This window comes from Pteropus medius, unplaced genomic scaffold (assembly GCF_902729225.1).
Source record: "Pteropus medius unplaced genomic scaffold, Ma_sr-lr_union100, whole genome shotgun sequence".
NCBI classification, from domain to species: domain Eukaryota; kingdom Metazoa; phylum Chordata; class Mammalia; order Chiroptera; family Pteropodidae; genus Pteropus; species Pteropus medius.
This window is the reverse complement of record NW_024344370.1, coordinates 12,409,774-12,424,529: the sequence shown is the minus strand read 5'-3', so window position 1 is coordinate 12,424,529 and position 14,756 is coordinate 12,409,774. Positions and strand designations below refer to the sequence as shown.

Below are 14,756 nucleotides of genomic sequence, written 5' to 3'. Positions count from 1 at the left end.
TTGAATGCTGGCTACTGTCTTTTTGCATTGTTTTTTATTTTAAAAAATCTTCTGTATTCCTTGTGTTTATTCCTCTGTATGTAATATATCTATTTTCTCTGCTTGTTCTTAATATTTTCTCTTTATCATTGTTTTTGAGCACTTTTATTATGATGTGCCTTAGTATAGTCTATTTTATCCCTCATGTCTGTGTGTGTGTGTGTGTGTGTGTGTGTGCACGCGTGCACGCACGTGTTGGCTTTCGTGTAGCTTTTTTGCATCTATAGTATGACACTAAAAGCATTATCCATAATATTGAAAATTGATAAATTAGGCTTTAGGGAATTAAAACTTTGAACTTTCTGACACTCTTAAGAAAATAAAAAGAGATAGATTAGAAGAAAACTGCTCCAAACCCAATAATAAGAAAACAAACCATCCAGTTTTTAGAAAATTGGCAACAAAAATTTTAACAGATACTATACCAAAGCAAATATATAGATGGCAAATAAACACAAAGAAAATATATAGATGGCAAATGAAAACATGTCTCACATCATTAGTCATAATAAAAATGCAAGTTAAAGCCACAATAAGATACTACTACACACCTATTAGTATAACTAACATTAAAATGTCTGGCTATAAACAAACTCATAGATTCAGGGAACATGTTGATGATTGCCAGGTAAGAGGGGTTTGCTGGGGGTAAAAAAGGGATGGGATTAAAAAGTATAACTTGGTAATTACAAAATAGTCATGGGAATGTAAAGAATATAGTCAATAATATTGTAATAACTATGTATGATGTACTAGATTTAGTGGGGTGATCACTTCATATGTTTTATAAATGTCTAATCTCTATGTTGTATACCTGAAACTAATATATTGCTTGTTAACGCTAATTGAAAAAATATATATATATATATTTTAAAAAATGTCTGGCCATACAAAGTGTTGGTGAGAATTTCAAAGAACTGGGAACTCTCATACAGTGCTGTTGAGAATGTAAAATGGCATGATCACTTGGGAAGACAGTTTGGCAATTTCTTAAAAAGTTTAACATATATCATTTCACTCTTAGGTAGATACAACATAAATAAAAGTGTGAAAGGTGGAGGGATTAAGAAAGACAAACTGGCATTTAGAAAACAGTCATGAGGATGTAAAGTGCAGTATAGAGAAATATAGTCAAGAATAATATAATACCTGTATGGTGCCAAGTGGGTACTAGACTTATCAGAGGGATCATTTCGTAAGTTATATAAATGTCTAACCACTATGCTGTACATCTGAAACTAATATATTGAATGTCAACTGCAATTGAATAAAAATAAATTTTAAAAAAGATAAATGAAAACATATGTCATGTAAAAACTTGTACAGAAATGTTTATAACCCCAAACTGGAAACAATCTAAATGTTCATCAACAAGTATTAAATAAACAAATGGTGATACACTGATAAAATGGAACACTACATCGAAGCTCTGAGAAGAGGCAATGCTGGTTGGAGAACTTCACTTCTCTGGACCTCAGTTTCCTCATCTGTTTGATAAAGCAGAAACATTTATTTTTTTCTCTAAAGTGTTTCTAATTCTCTTACTCAAAAAAAAAAAAAGAATAAAGTAAGGCAGAGGATCTTATAAAAAGGATAATGGGTTGTCTTCAATTTCTTACTGTTGATGGGCTGTTCTGAAGAAATTGTGACTGTGATATAACTAGAAAAGGACATTTACTTTGAAAGGAATAAAGAGCCAATAGCCTACTCCTGACCTCTAACGTGCAGAGCTCAAGGTATGAGCCCAGAGTTTAATTCTCTAGTTTCTTGGTAGTTCCAGTAGAGTTCTTTAGCCAAAAATTTAGTGGATATTTGCTTTTCTCTCCTCTTCCAACCTACCCCTCTCCAGTGTTTTAAAATTATTTATATATTTTATAGCATTAAAAACAAAATTACATAACCAAATAAAAGTCGATTTAACCACAATGACTCTTGTATGGAACAAAATCTGTAGAAGGATACAAGTCTTCAAAGTCATAGGAAACCATCTTTACAGTCAGACTTTCTTAATTCCACAGCTGGGCTAGCATCAAACTAAAGTGGACACGGCGATTGAAGGATAATTTGCCATTCAGAAAGTTATATTCTCATAGAACATTTTACAGGTTGACTATAATTTGGAGTGGTGCCAAACTTTTTAGTATATAAAGTGTTTTAATACAAGAGAATTTGTCTTCTAATGCAAAGGTTAAAGTGAGTAATTTTAGCAAGGCCTAAGGGAGTGGGTTACATTGGAATTTTCATTTAAATGAATATATATATACCTATACATATATGGATATTGGATATATACCTTATTGGATATATACCTATCCAATAAGACCTCTATACAAACACATGTATAGAGGTCTTATTGCTTATTCTTATCCTGGTAACAGGAATAAGTACTATTCTGATTTAGTTCATGCCTTATCCCTCTGAAATCTTCTGTAATCTTATTTGAAATGTCTTCACATTAAAGAAATTCTTTTTTTTTTTTCCGTCTGTCAAAAATAAACTACTTTAACATGGACATAATCCCTTGTGAACATTCACACTTACAATCACACTCATGCACACCCGGGTCTTTTCTGACAGCTTGCAAAAATTTCCATTCTCCTTTTCATGCAGCCTTCACAATTACAAAGTTGAAATATCTTTGGCCATTTCCTCCCATGTTTATATAGCTCAGCTTTTCAAAGGGTTTTAAAAAATGGCTTAGACACACCTAAGAAAAATATGCATTGCTTTTCATTACTTGGCTAAAGGCCAAGATTTTGTAATCCTCATTTACCAAGAGAACAGTGCTCTTGAGTGTGCTATGTATCAGCAAATCAAAGATGCTCTTGATAGAGATTCACTTTTTTTAACCTCAAACAGCCCATGTCATCTGCCCATTTTCTTCTGTCCTTGGTGCACGCAGTCATTTGTTATCTGTAGAAAGAGTTATTTCAGTATTCCTGTTCTACTGATGAATCTGACTCATATTTGGTGTTTGATAGAAAACAGACAATGCAAATCTCACCCTTTTACCCTTATTCTTTATAAGCCTCATAAGAACGTAGTAAAGTGAATAAAAATGTTCCTACTTTTCAGGGACAGTTTGTTCCTAAAAAGAGTTTGCTTAATGTCCTGAGTTCCCCAAAAGCAGAACCTGAGTTGATGTTTTATATGCAAGTGATTTATTGAAGATATATGCAAGAGATACTTGTAAGGGAATACAGGCAGCAGAGTACCTATGGAGTGAGCCCAGCAGGGGTATAATTAAGGCACATTTTGCTCAGGCAGAGTCTTACAGAGCCTTCAAGTTTATCCTACAGAGGAGCTTGGAAGTATGACTTACACCTCAATTTTTTTCTCCTTTGAGGTCAGAGGGCTAGGCGACTGGCTAGGGATGGGCTGGGGACATATAAAACCCTAAGCACTTCCATCTCCCTAAATATCCCAGCAATGAGGCTCTAGATGTCCCCAAGGGAGTCCCTCAAAGCAAGTCAAGGTGTAGGCCATGAGAAGTAAAAGCACACAGAAGCCAGGGAAAGGTATACAGAAACTCTAAAAGGACCATAGGGGTTGTGGCCAGTGCCAGCAGCATCACAGCACTTAACATTCATCAAGCAACCACTCCGTGCTGTGTCCTGTGCTGGGTGCTAGGGATAAGTTGGTGGCAAGTGGAACCATTGCCCATTTCGGTTAAGTTTAAAATGGAGTGAAAAAACTAATGACTCTTAAGCCAATACTCACACAAATGAATAGAACATTACGAATTGTAAAGTGCTTTGAAAAAAGTTATGGGAACATTTATTAGAGGGACTTGACTTAGTCTTGTGTTCAACAAATGTTTTTCCAAGGAAACTACCAATATGTAGCAATTTGGTTTTCTGGCTACATGAAGAAAACCCACATTGTAATTATTAGTGTTTTTGCTAGGTAAAAGCAATTTACACACTCCTAGGTGTGCTGAAGTAATTCTCAAAGTCAGGATAAGCCCTATGAAAAGCCTTAAATAGAGAATCAGTGGAAAGGAGATGAGGTGTTCAGATTGGGTAAACTAGGAAATATTCTACAGTCCAAACTTTATATAGGCCTCCCAACATAACACAAATGGCCTGAATAAGAACGTCTCTCACACACACCTACACACAACCAATGGTCGGGTTTTGACAGGAAGAGATATTTTCTGACTAGAAATAATAAAAATTTCCACATGGTGAGACAATCTGACCTGCCAAACACTAGGTTAGGTGTTCTATACTCATTATCTGGTTAGGACCTAATAAACAACCCATCAATTGGGTACTATTTCATCTCAACTTTGCAGAAAGGAAAACAGTATAAGAGATCTTAAGAAATTTGCCCAAGGTCACACGGATGCAAAGCAGTTGAATGGGATTGGAATATAAGTTTGTCTGACTTCCAAGCTGAGCCATAACTAATTTGTTAGACTGAGTGGAAAAACAGTATCCGCTTACGTGAAAACTCTCACTGGAAAGAGAAATAGAAACTATGGCAGCTTAAATCCAGCAGGGTACTAGCTAATTATCCACTTTAGCTACAGAACTGGCTAGCTAGCTAAAAAAAACTCTTTCCAAACAATGTGGTTTCACTTAGGAGTCAGCTTGAGTCCCTGGCTCTATCGACATGCTCCCCGTGCATGGCCTTGTAGGCAAGCATATCATGAAACCTTTTTTGTAACTTCAAACACATCATACCTGAGACTCTAAATTCAAACATTTTTATCAGGGAATGTACAGGGCAAATGTCTGAAGGTGGGTGCCGGAGGGCCACTGGATCTTGACAACGAGAGCCACTGGGAAGAGCATGTCTTTTACCCTAGCATAAGACATGGCTTGTTGGGTAACTTGCTCAATGCTTTCTTTGAGCAGTTAAAAAATGTGAATTTCACATCATGAGTCTATCGTTTATTAATTACAATGAGATGATGGATTGGTTTTGTCCTCTCTCATATGGTGACCGAGAGATTGGTAATGTAATGACTGCTCTGAACACTGCTGCAAAGAACCCAAAGGCCGTTTGCAGGCTCAGCAGGACAGAGCATCAATATCAACTGATAAGGTCTCTGGTAGGTGCCAGAATGGAGAGAAAGTGTAACCTTTGGCCACACTTGATGAAGCAATAGTTCCCGAACCTATTTAATCATAAGAATCACAGGGAACTCTGGTCAAAAACACTGATTCCCAGGTCTAGGACAAAGCTACTGAACCTGCAGGAATAGATGCCTGGGAACTGGCATTTTAACGATTGCATCACTGTTACTGGTATTCTTTTTGTTAACAGCTTCCTCTCCCCCCAATTCATTGACTGGCCTCCAAGATCCCACCTCATGACGTCTCTTTCTCTTTCTAGCACAGATCTACCTCGTCTATATTCTATCCTCTTTTCTCTGTGTGTGTGGTGGGGTGTTGGTGGTGGTATATGCTGCACATACCTCAAGCTCCTATTCTCCACTTCCCTAGGGACCTCTCCTGATTTTTCTGGCTTGGAAGGAATTAAAAGGAAAAACAACAACGGATACCTACAGTTTATTTTCTTCTCTCATGTCATAACAATTCTAGTTTTCCTTTAAGCAATATAAATCCCTTTGTTCTGCCTGATATTGTGATTAGGAAATGCAGAAAAGAAAGGAATGGCAAAAATTCAATATTTTGTGGTCTTATTTTGCTATTTCTTCACTAGAATATAAGTTCCCTGAGGACAAAAACTTGGCCTGTTTTTTTATGGTGGTATTTTCAGTGTTTTGTCCATATTATGGCACATGTTAATAAATATTTGTTAAATTCATGCATGAATGACCAAATTTCCAGACTTGATTTTTCTAGTGCCCTCTTTATATCCATAACTTACCTATTTTTTTAAGGCACAGCTCAAGTCTTACCTCCTTTGAGAAGATTTCCCTACATATCCATTTTTCTCTAATCTTTTTGACACTTTTATCCATATCTCACAACACCATGTTATTTCAATAATTTTTAGATTATTTAGATTATAAGGCAAGTGATATTTTCAATGATTTTACAATAAATACTGTATTAAATTAATTTTATTCTAGTTGTTTCTTAGAAATCCCTCAAAGCAGACCGATGGCAGTGTTTGAGTCTAATTCAAGAAAAGTAAGTCGGGTCAAAACAATGCTCTCCAGACACACAGCTCTTTGACTCTTTGACTTGTCATTATTCTCTTATTTTTAATATGTGTCATATTTCCTCCTTACTTCCTTCATGAACAAAGGATTGTGCGTTTTCCTCTACAGAGATGAGTGTGGCACAAGGCACGTAGTAAATTCCCACTGATTACTTGCTTGATTTTAAAGATGATAGGGTTATTTCAGAGACTCTAATGTTCTTTACATGGATAATTTTGTGGCAAATGTGTCTTTCCTAATTCGCAGGAAGACTCTCTTAGTCTTATGTTGTGGTTTCAATAAAAGAAAATGGACTGCAAACATATTTGGTCTCCCATCCTCCACTGGGATACAAATGATAATCACAGTCCATGAAAATGATTAATTAAACTTTAAGGTGCGTTTCTATTTGTTCTAAAATGTTGCTTTTGACTAATATAAAATTAAAAATCTGGAATGCATGGGCTATTGAATGTTCTTTTCCTTTTCAAAACTCTCTCAGCTCATTGCTGCTTCTGCATTTTTTTGCCAGCAACTGAAGAAGAAAAGAGAACACTTTTGCTACAGAATTTGTCGCCATTTCAGCAATGAAAACATAAATGTTCAAAAGGCCCTGGCAGAACAACCCAAATTTGAGGAGGTGCTTTTTCTTACACACCAATCTTTAATATTGAAAAGTGAAACAATAATATTGATAGGATTTCATACTAAACTCCAGGAAATGACAGAATTTTTAATAAAAAGAAGCAAAAGATAATAAAAGAAAAATAAAAGAGGGCATCATTAAACAGTGAACCTTATGCTAATGAGAGAACAAGGCTTTGATTCTTTACCCCAAGACTGAGCAGTGCTGGTTGGGAATGAAATGATGAGGGTTTGTATAATATAAAGCCCGAGCACAAATTTTTACCACAAATTCCTCATGTCAGAATTTTATATTCTTGAACTCTAGTGTTCTTCCCTGATAAAGCAAATGTTTGTTATTAATGGTTTCTCTGCAATTAAAAAGTCATTAGATTTGTTGAGCACTATTCTAATTGAGGATGTTTAGACATGTACTTCAACAAAAATTTAAAAAAGAATCATGGACATTCAAAGAGCAGTAGCTTTTTTAAAGCTACTTTTTCGATTTTCTCGATTTTCTAATTATTTCTTTTAATTTGTTTACAAGAATAATATAGTTCTTGGCTTGAAAATATTAGAGGGAAGGATCATTTTGTAAGAATGTTTTAGATTGAAAAACTTCATACATTTGGTGAATGTGTCACCACAACTTTAACGAATTTTAAAAGTATTTTGATTTTCCTAAGATTCAATTTCTAGGTGCCTGAACATTGGAAAGGAGTGAATTAGATCAGGTAGAAAGCATCATTCATGACAATAAGTGTCCTTACACTGGGACTGACCTTTTGATTCTTCTGTCCATTGAGACTCCAGTCAGATTTTAATTGGATAGTATTTTCTAAATCCTCAACTTGTCAGCCAACTGGCAGAAGTAATCCAACCATTAGCTAAAAAAAAAAAAAAAAGAAAGAAAAGTATCTTTTGGTCAATCTGGAAAAAGTGAAAAATGAAAAATAGAAGCCAATGACAGACCATAGGCTTTGCAAATTGTAGTTAAAGAAACTCCTATTCAGACACTACAGATAATATTCTGCAGAAAGGATTCCTTGTTTTTATTCATAGTGAAAAAATGACTACAATGAATTTTCTGATTAATAGTAAATGATTTATCTGAGGGAAAAAATACCATTAAACTGATCCAAAGCAAAATCATAATACCCTGGGAAAAAAATAGATCCTAGTTTCTTCATTGTATTATAGACTAGACTAAGGGGAAAAAAAGTAAGACTGGGTAAAAGAAAAACACTTAAAAACTTTAGAAGGTTCCCAATGTCTTCCTCAATAACATGGAAATAACTATACTAGCAATGAAATAAATACTGAACAGGGACAGGCCACAGGAACAGGATCCTCAAATCATCAATCTGAAATGACAGAAAACTAAGGAGTATATCTAAGGAATACTGACTCTAAAAGGTATTTGGTAATTGTGTCCTACTTCTTATCTCTATTTTTGTTTGAAATTCACCTTCATATACAGTATTTCTTTTACCAGTTGATGTGGTGTCATAGCAGAGAAGCATGGGCAGTTTGCATGGTGTATGAGTTAGCTTACAAAGTTTGGCTTCTGTAACAAAGTTCCAAAAATAACAATGGCTTAAATAGGATAGAAGCGAATTTCTCTTTCATATACTAGGCTAAATATAGTCGCGATAGAGACAGGGAAGGAGACTCCTAATTTTTTGCTCTGCCAGTGTCAATCCTTATCTTCCATTTGTGCTCTAAATAGCTACTCTAGCTCCAGCCTTCATGAGAGAAAGGCCCTGTCCCTTTTCGTTAAAGGTAGGTTTCAGAATTTTTGCACATCACTTTGATTCACATGCACTTGGCCTGAGTGTGGTCACATGACCACACACTGCTGAAAGGGAGGCTGAAAATGCAGTCTTTGAACTGGAAGTTATGTGCCCATGGTAAAATTGGGTGGGTCTTCTCTTAATTTTTATGCCCAGTTCTCTTATGGTCCGTTAGCTTTTCACCAGGCTTTTAGGACTCTTATTATTTTAGGGACAAAACTTCCTTCTAGATACCACTTTATGTGCTTTGGTAAGAGAGTTCAGGATGCTTCCCATTTGTTCATTAGTCACCAACGGCAAACACCTTACATCAATGTTATTATTTGTCCATCCTTGTCAGTTCCTCCCTGATAGATAGCTCTGACACTAGGCTAAAATTTTATTTCATTTTTGCTTGTTATGACATTTAGCATGATACTTAAGTTCCACTAAATGGTGCCCTTTAGAGTCTCCAATTGTTGGATTTGCTGAGAAGAGCGCACGAGCGCGAGCGAGAGAGAATAAAAGTTTTGTTTTATTGGGGGTGGGGGATGGGCTGGGTGGGGGGGATGAGCTTGAACAACTGGAAAAGCTCTACAAAATTTTTAAAATATTTAAAGGCATCACAAAAAGTTAGTGAAAAATATTGGGGCTGTATCCCAAGAGAAGAAGGAAGCTGAGACATTGGGTTTGATTTGTTCCTAAGGGCATCAGTAGATTCTGAAAAGAACTTAGGCAGAATATTCTTCAGACTCACAGGCATGTTCCCTCTGTGATAATTTGTCAAGCTATATAAAGTTAGAATGTAATTTCAATAAGAACGTTATACTTAAATAAAAAATTTTAAGAGACATATGTTTGAAATGAAAAAAATCATATAAAAATAACACCTGTGAACCCAAGATTTAAAAACTCTCATTTAAAAAAAATTACTTTGTATTTCTTTCTATTTTCATAAGACATAAAATGTTTTAGAGATAGCCAGGGATCTTACCCCTATCTGTATCCCCACTGACCTTAGAGAAAACACCATCCTGAAGCTGATGCACCATTTCTATGCATATATTTATACTTTTATTATATTTATAGTAAACATTTATAAAAAATTTGGTCTAAGATTTTGGATTTTAAGTTTCATATAAAATATCATTTTGTGTCTTTCTTGATTTGCATTTATCAATCCATATTGTTTTTGAGATGTATCCTTGTTGAAATGCGTAGATCAAATTTATTTAGACTCCTACATATAGCTTCAATGTGTGAATAAACCAATTTATTTTTCATTCCCCTATTGAAAGGCAGGTAAATGGTCTTCACACTTTTGCTATTAAAAATTACTGCGGCGAACATCACTGTACATATCTCTTGGTTCTGTCTGAGGCAGAGCACTGCTTTCGTTTTTCCTTTTAGCACTTTTAAGTGTTGTTTCATTATCCTCTGGCCACATTGTTTCTGATGACAGCATATTTTTTTAAAGGTAATTCTTTCCTTTATTTTTTTCTGTGGCTGCTCTTAAGATTTTTCTATTTATTATTGCTTTTCAGCCACTTCATTAGGCAGTGCCTAGGTGTGATTTTCTTTGTGTTTATTCTGCTAAGAGTTTTTAAGTCTTTTGAAAATATGGATTTATAATTTTCATCAAATTTGGAGAATTTTTAGTCTATTTATTTCTTCAATTGTTTTTTCCGCCCTAATCTTTCTTACTCTTCTTTGGGGTTTCCAATTAGATATATATCCTTCTTTTTCATTAGTCTCTAAGTCTCTATTCATTATTTTCACTTATTTTTCTCTACATGTAAATTTGGATAGTTTCTATTGACCTATTTTCAAATTTACTAATATTTTTTTCTGCAGTTCCCAATCCATTTCTAAGTTCAACTAGAAACTTTTTAAAATTCTAGATGTTACATTATTTTAGATTTTCCATGTGGCTTTTTTTTTTTTTTTGGTAGTTTATGTTTCTCTGCTAAGCTTATCCAGCCCTTTTCACATTATAAATAGTTGTTTTTTCCTTTAATCTGTTAAACATACTTCTAATCATTATTTTAGTCTTTTTGTGCTAATTCCAACATCCGTCTGATCTCTGGCTGCTTTTATTGACTGTTTTCTCTCCTAGTTTGGATGTCTTTCCTGCTTCCTTATATGTCTAGTCATTTTTATTATATGCTCAACTTTATAGATGCTACAGTATTGACAATTTATTTTATAGATGCCTCATTATTGACAATTTATTATTTTATATTGTTTTCCTTTAAAGAGTGTGGGATTTTATAGCGGATTAGCCTGATCCTACAGAAGCTCGATTTTCTAGATTTCGGGAAGAGTCTAGTACAGTCATTACTCTGGGCTTTCAGTAACTCTACTCGCAAGGCATGTTATTTCTGGGGTTTCAACTGAGTGCCTGGGCTGTCCATGAGGTGTCTCCATTCTGACTTGTCGGAATTCCAAGGTTTCCCAGTACTGTGTCACTCTTGGAATCCTTGTTTTATTCATAGTCCCCCAAAGCTATTCTCTGCCAGATGTCCTGAGAGTCTTGCTTTGTGCATGCACAGCTTAGTATTTGGCTAAATTGTTTAAAGGATCCTTCTGGCGATTTCTAGGTTTCTTTCCCTGTATACCTCGCTCCTTCTGGTACTCTGCTCCCCCAAATTTCAGCTGCCTCAGCAGCCCCAAACTGTAATAGCCACTGTAATTTTCCATTTAGGCCTACCATTCCTCTCTGATAGGTCCCTACTTCCCTGTGCTACAGTTTGGAAAATGCATTTAGACAGAGAACTGGGCAGATTGGTTCAATTAATGAACTAATACTGAGACATTATTAACTAAATTTCATATTTTGTTCAGATTTCCTTAGTTTTTACCTAATACTCCTTTTTTTTTCCTGTTACAGGATCAGTATCATTGATCGTTTTATTGTCTCTATAGTTTTACCTAATCCAGAATGTGCTATAATGGAATCATATAATATGTAGCCTTTTTACAATGGCGTCTTTCACTTAGCAATATGTTTTTCAGGCCCCTCTATGTCTTTTCAAGGCTTGATAGCTCATTTCTTTTTATTGCTGAATAATATTTTATTGTATGGATGTACCAAAGTTTATTCATCTACCAATTGAAGAACATCTTTGTTGCTTCCAGTTTTAGGTGACTAGTTTTGTGTGTATGTTTTGTGTGGACATAAGTTTCAAATCAGTTGGATAAATACCTAGGACCACAATAGCTAGATTGTGTGGTAAAACTTTAACTTTGTAAGAATGTGCCAGAATATCTCCAAAAGTGGTGTCCTTTTCTGTTTCCACCAATAATGAATGAGAGTTACCATTGCTCTGTATCTTCTCTAGCAATTAGTATTGCCAGTTTTTAAAAAATATGTATTGTTTGTTATTCTAATAGGCGGGTATTAGTATTTATTTTTGTTTTAATTTGCAATTCTCTACTGACAAGTGACATTGAGCATCTTAACATATGCATATCTATATGTCTTTAGTGAGGTATGTGTTCACATCTTTTCTCATTTTTAAGTTGGATTTTTTATTTTCTTATTGTTGAGCTTTAAGAGTTCTTTGCATATTTTGGATATAAATCTGTAATGGTTAACTTTATGTGTCAATGTGATTGAGCCACGAGTGTACAAATATTTGGTTAAACATATATGTGGGTGGGTCTGGATGAGATTAACATTTGAATTGGTAGACCTAGTAAAGAGATTGCCCTCCCTAATATGGGTGAGCCACATCTAATCAAATTGAAGGCCTGACTAGAACAAAGAGGCCCACTCCCCAGTGAAGGAAGACTCTCCACCTAACTACCACCTGCAGCATCAACCGTCTGCCTTCTGCCCTTCGACTCAAACTTGGATTGGAACTTACACCATTGGCTCTCCTGGTTCTCAGGCATTCAGACTCAGACTGGAACTATACCTTTAGCTCTCCTGGGTCTCCAGCTTGATGACTGAAGATACCACAACTTCTCAGCCTCCGTAACTCCATGAGCCAGTTCTTTATAATATATCTCTTCCTACCCATATCCTCTTTTCCTCACCCTCTCTTTTCCCCCATCCTATCTCTCTGTGTATGCACTGATGAAAGACTGTGTGACAATGTAGTAGGAAGGTGAACATCTGCAAGCCAAGAAGAGAGGTCTCATCAGAAACTGACCCTGACAGCATCTTAATCTTGAACTTCTAGACACCAAAACTGTGAGAATATAAATTCCTATTGTTTAAACCACTGAGTCTGGTATTTTGTTATGGCAGCCTGAGCATATTAACATAACTAAAATAAGACTACAACTTTCATAAATATCAAATAGCTGAATTATGTTTTCTTAATCTAATCTGACAATCCTTGTCTTTTAACTGATGAAGTTAGTTCGTTTAAAGTTATTTCATTCCTGATAGGTTTTGTTTCTAGTGCTTTGTTTTATGCTTTCCATATCACATATTTTTATTTTCCTTCTCAGAAAACAAGTATTAGACTGATTTATTTTTCTTAATTCTTTCTTTCCTTTCATTGGTTATGGAATTATACATTTAATCTTTATGGTTTTATGGTTTATCCTTTCATTTTAAATGAGTGCCTGTCTGAATAGAGTCCAAAGTGAATCCATAATTTTATCACATTTTGAAATATTACAAGAACACTTCAACTGCGATTAATGTCATTTTTTTTCAGATTTTTATTTCAACTTTATTTTTATGAATCTCATTGTTTGTAATTATTTTCATTTATTATATTATTAACATGTGTTTAGATTTACCCTATGTTTGGCAATTGTTTTGACCACTATTGGTTTTGGAAACCCTCTTCTTTCTTCTGGGTTTAATTTTCTTCTTTCTAGGGTAAATCTTTTAATAATTGCTTTAGCAAGGGTATGTGGGTGGTAAATTTTCTATGTCTCTTTTGTCTAAAATTGTTCTTATTATGTTTTCACTGTTGATTGATAGTTTCTCTAGTTTATAATTCTAGGGACAGTTATTTTTTTCTCATCAATTCGAAGATATAATTCAATTGTATTCTGGCCTCTATTGTTACCATGAGAAGTCTATTGTTCATAGTTTTTTCTTGATTTATCTCACTTAAAACTTTATTCTTGGATCTAAAAATTCATGTTTTTCATCAGTTTTATAAAATTGTCAGCCATCATCTTGTTAATATTGGACTCCTCATCACTATTTTCCTCTTGAACTTTTAGTAGACATATATTAAATCTTCTCATTCCCTCCTTTATGTCACTGAATCACTTCCATGATTTTATTTCTATAACTTCCTCAATTGCATTTTATTTAATTCTTCAGATCTATATTCTAGTTAAATATTTTCACTTTAGCTCTTTCTAATATGCTCCATAAACTATTTGTTTATTGCTTAACTTTAAAAGTTTTATTTGATTTGTTTTAATCTGCTTGGTTTGTTTCTTGTACATTTCTTACAAATTTGATTCTTTTTATTACCTTGGTTATTTGAACACAATTTTATATTCTCTATCGGAATATGCTATAATGTGAAAATATTGATCTTCTAATACTTCTACTGTGTGTTTTTAGTTTCTCACCCATGTTGGATCGCTTACTTGTGAAACCTCAAATTGTGAAAGCTCTGTGGGGGTCATGAAGCACATACAGACACAGTGGAGTGTGCTGTCTTTGTGTCTAACAAATGCTCCCAAATTATTATTTGTATAGAGCACATTGATGTTAGTTTCTCAATGTGAGGATTCCTAAATCTTGAGAACTTTGAGAGTAAAATAATTTGAGCCCCACGTTTGTTTATGGAACAGACCTAAAGAACAGATTCTTACTAAGGAACTTAGGCTGAGATGGATAAACTTTTCTGTTGCCTTTCTGTGCCCCTGGGCACAGCTTCTTTAGTCTTGTGATTTAATGAGGTACAGTCCTTCAAGGTTTACAGCTCACCACATGTGCTTACAGGATTTATTCTATTACCCTGAGGATCTTAAAATAAAAGCTCTCAGGGTACTCACACCTTAACTCCTGATCTCCCATGCACTTCCCCACCCAGAATTAACCAACCAGTGAAGCCGCAGCTGTACTTTAGAGATTATGCCCTGATTTCCAGATTACCTGCCACCTGGGAATTTTTCTGACATTCCCTAGTACCTCAACTATGCATTTGGAGCAATACTATATTTTATGTGCTTAGGGGAATGGGTTCAGGTAAATGAATTTATGTTATTTAAGGAAC

The 14,756-nt window shown here is 34.8% G+C and overlaps 1 long non-coding RNA gene across 1 annotated transcript in view; it reads right to left on the bottom strand.

Moving 5' to 3' along the window:
- Window positions 1–1,359: 1,359 nt before the first annotated feature.
- LOC120608245 (uncharacterized) overlaps window positions 1,360–14,756 on the bottom strand; it is a 284,822-nt gene continuing 271,425 nt past the window's right edge. The window contains exons 7-8 of the long non-coding RNA XR_005654358.1: window positions 7,564–7,668; window positions 1,360–1,526 (exon numbers count right to left, since the gene is read on the bottom strand). This is a non-coding gene — a long non-coding RNA (uncharacterized LOC120608245). The remainder of the gene's footprint in view (window positions 1,527–7,563; window positions 7,669–14,756) is intronic.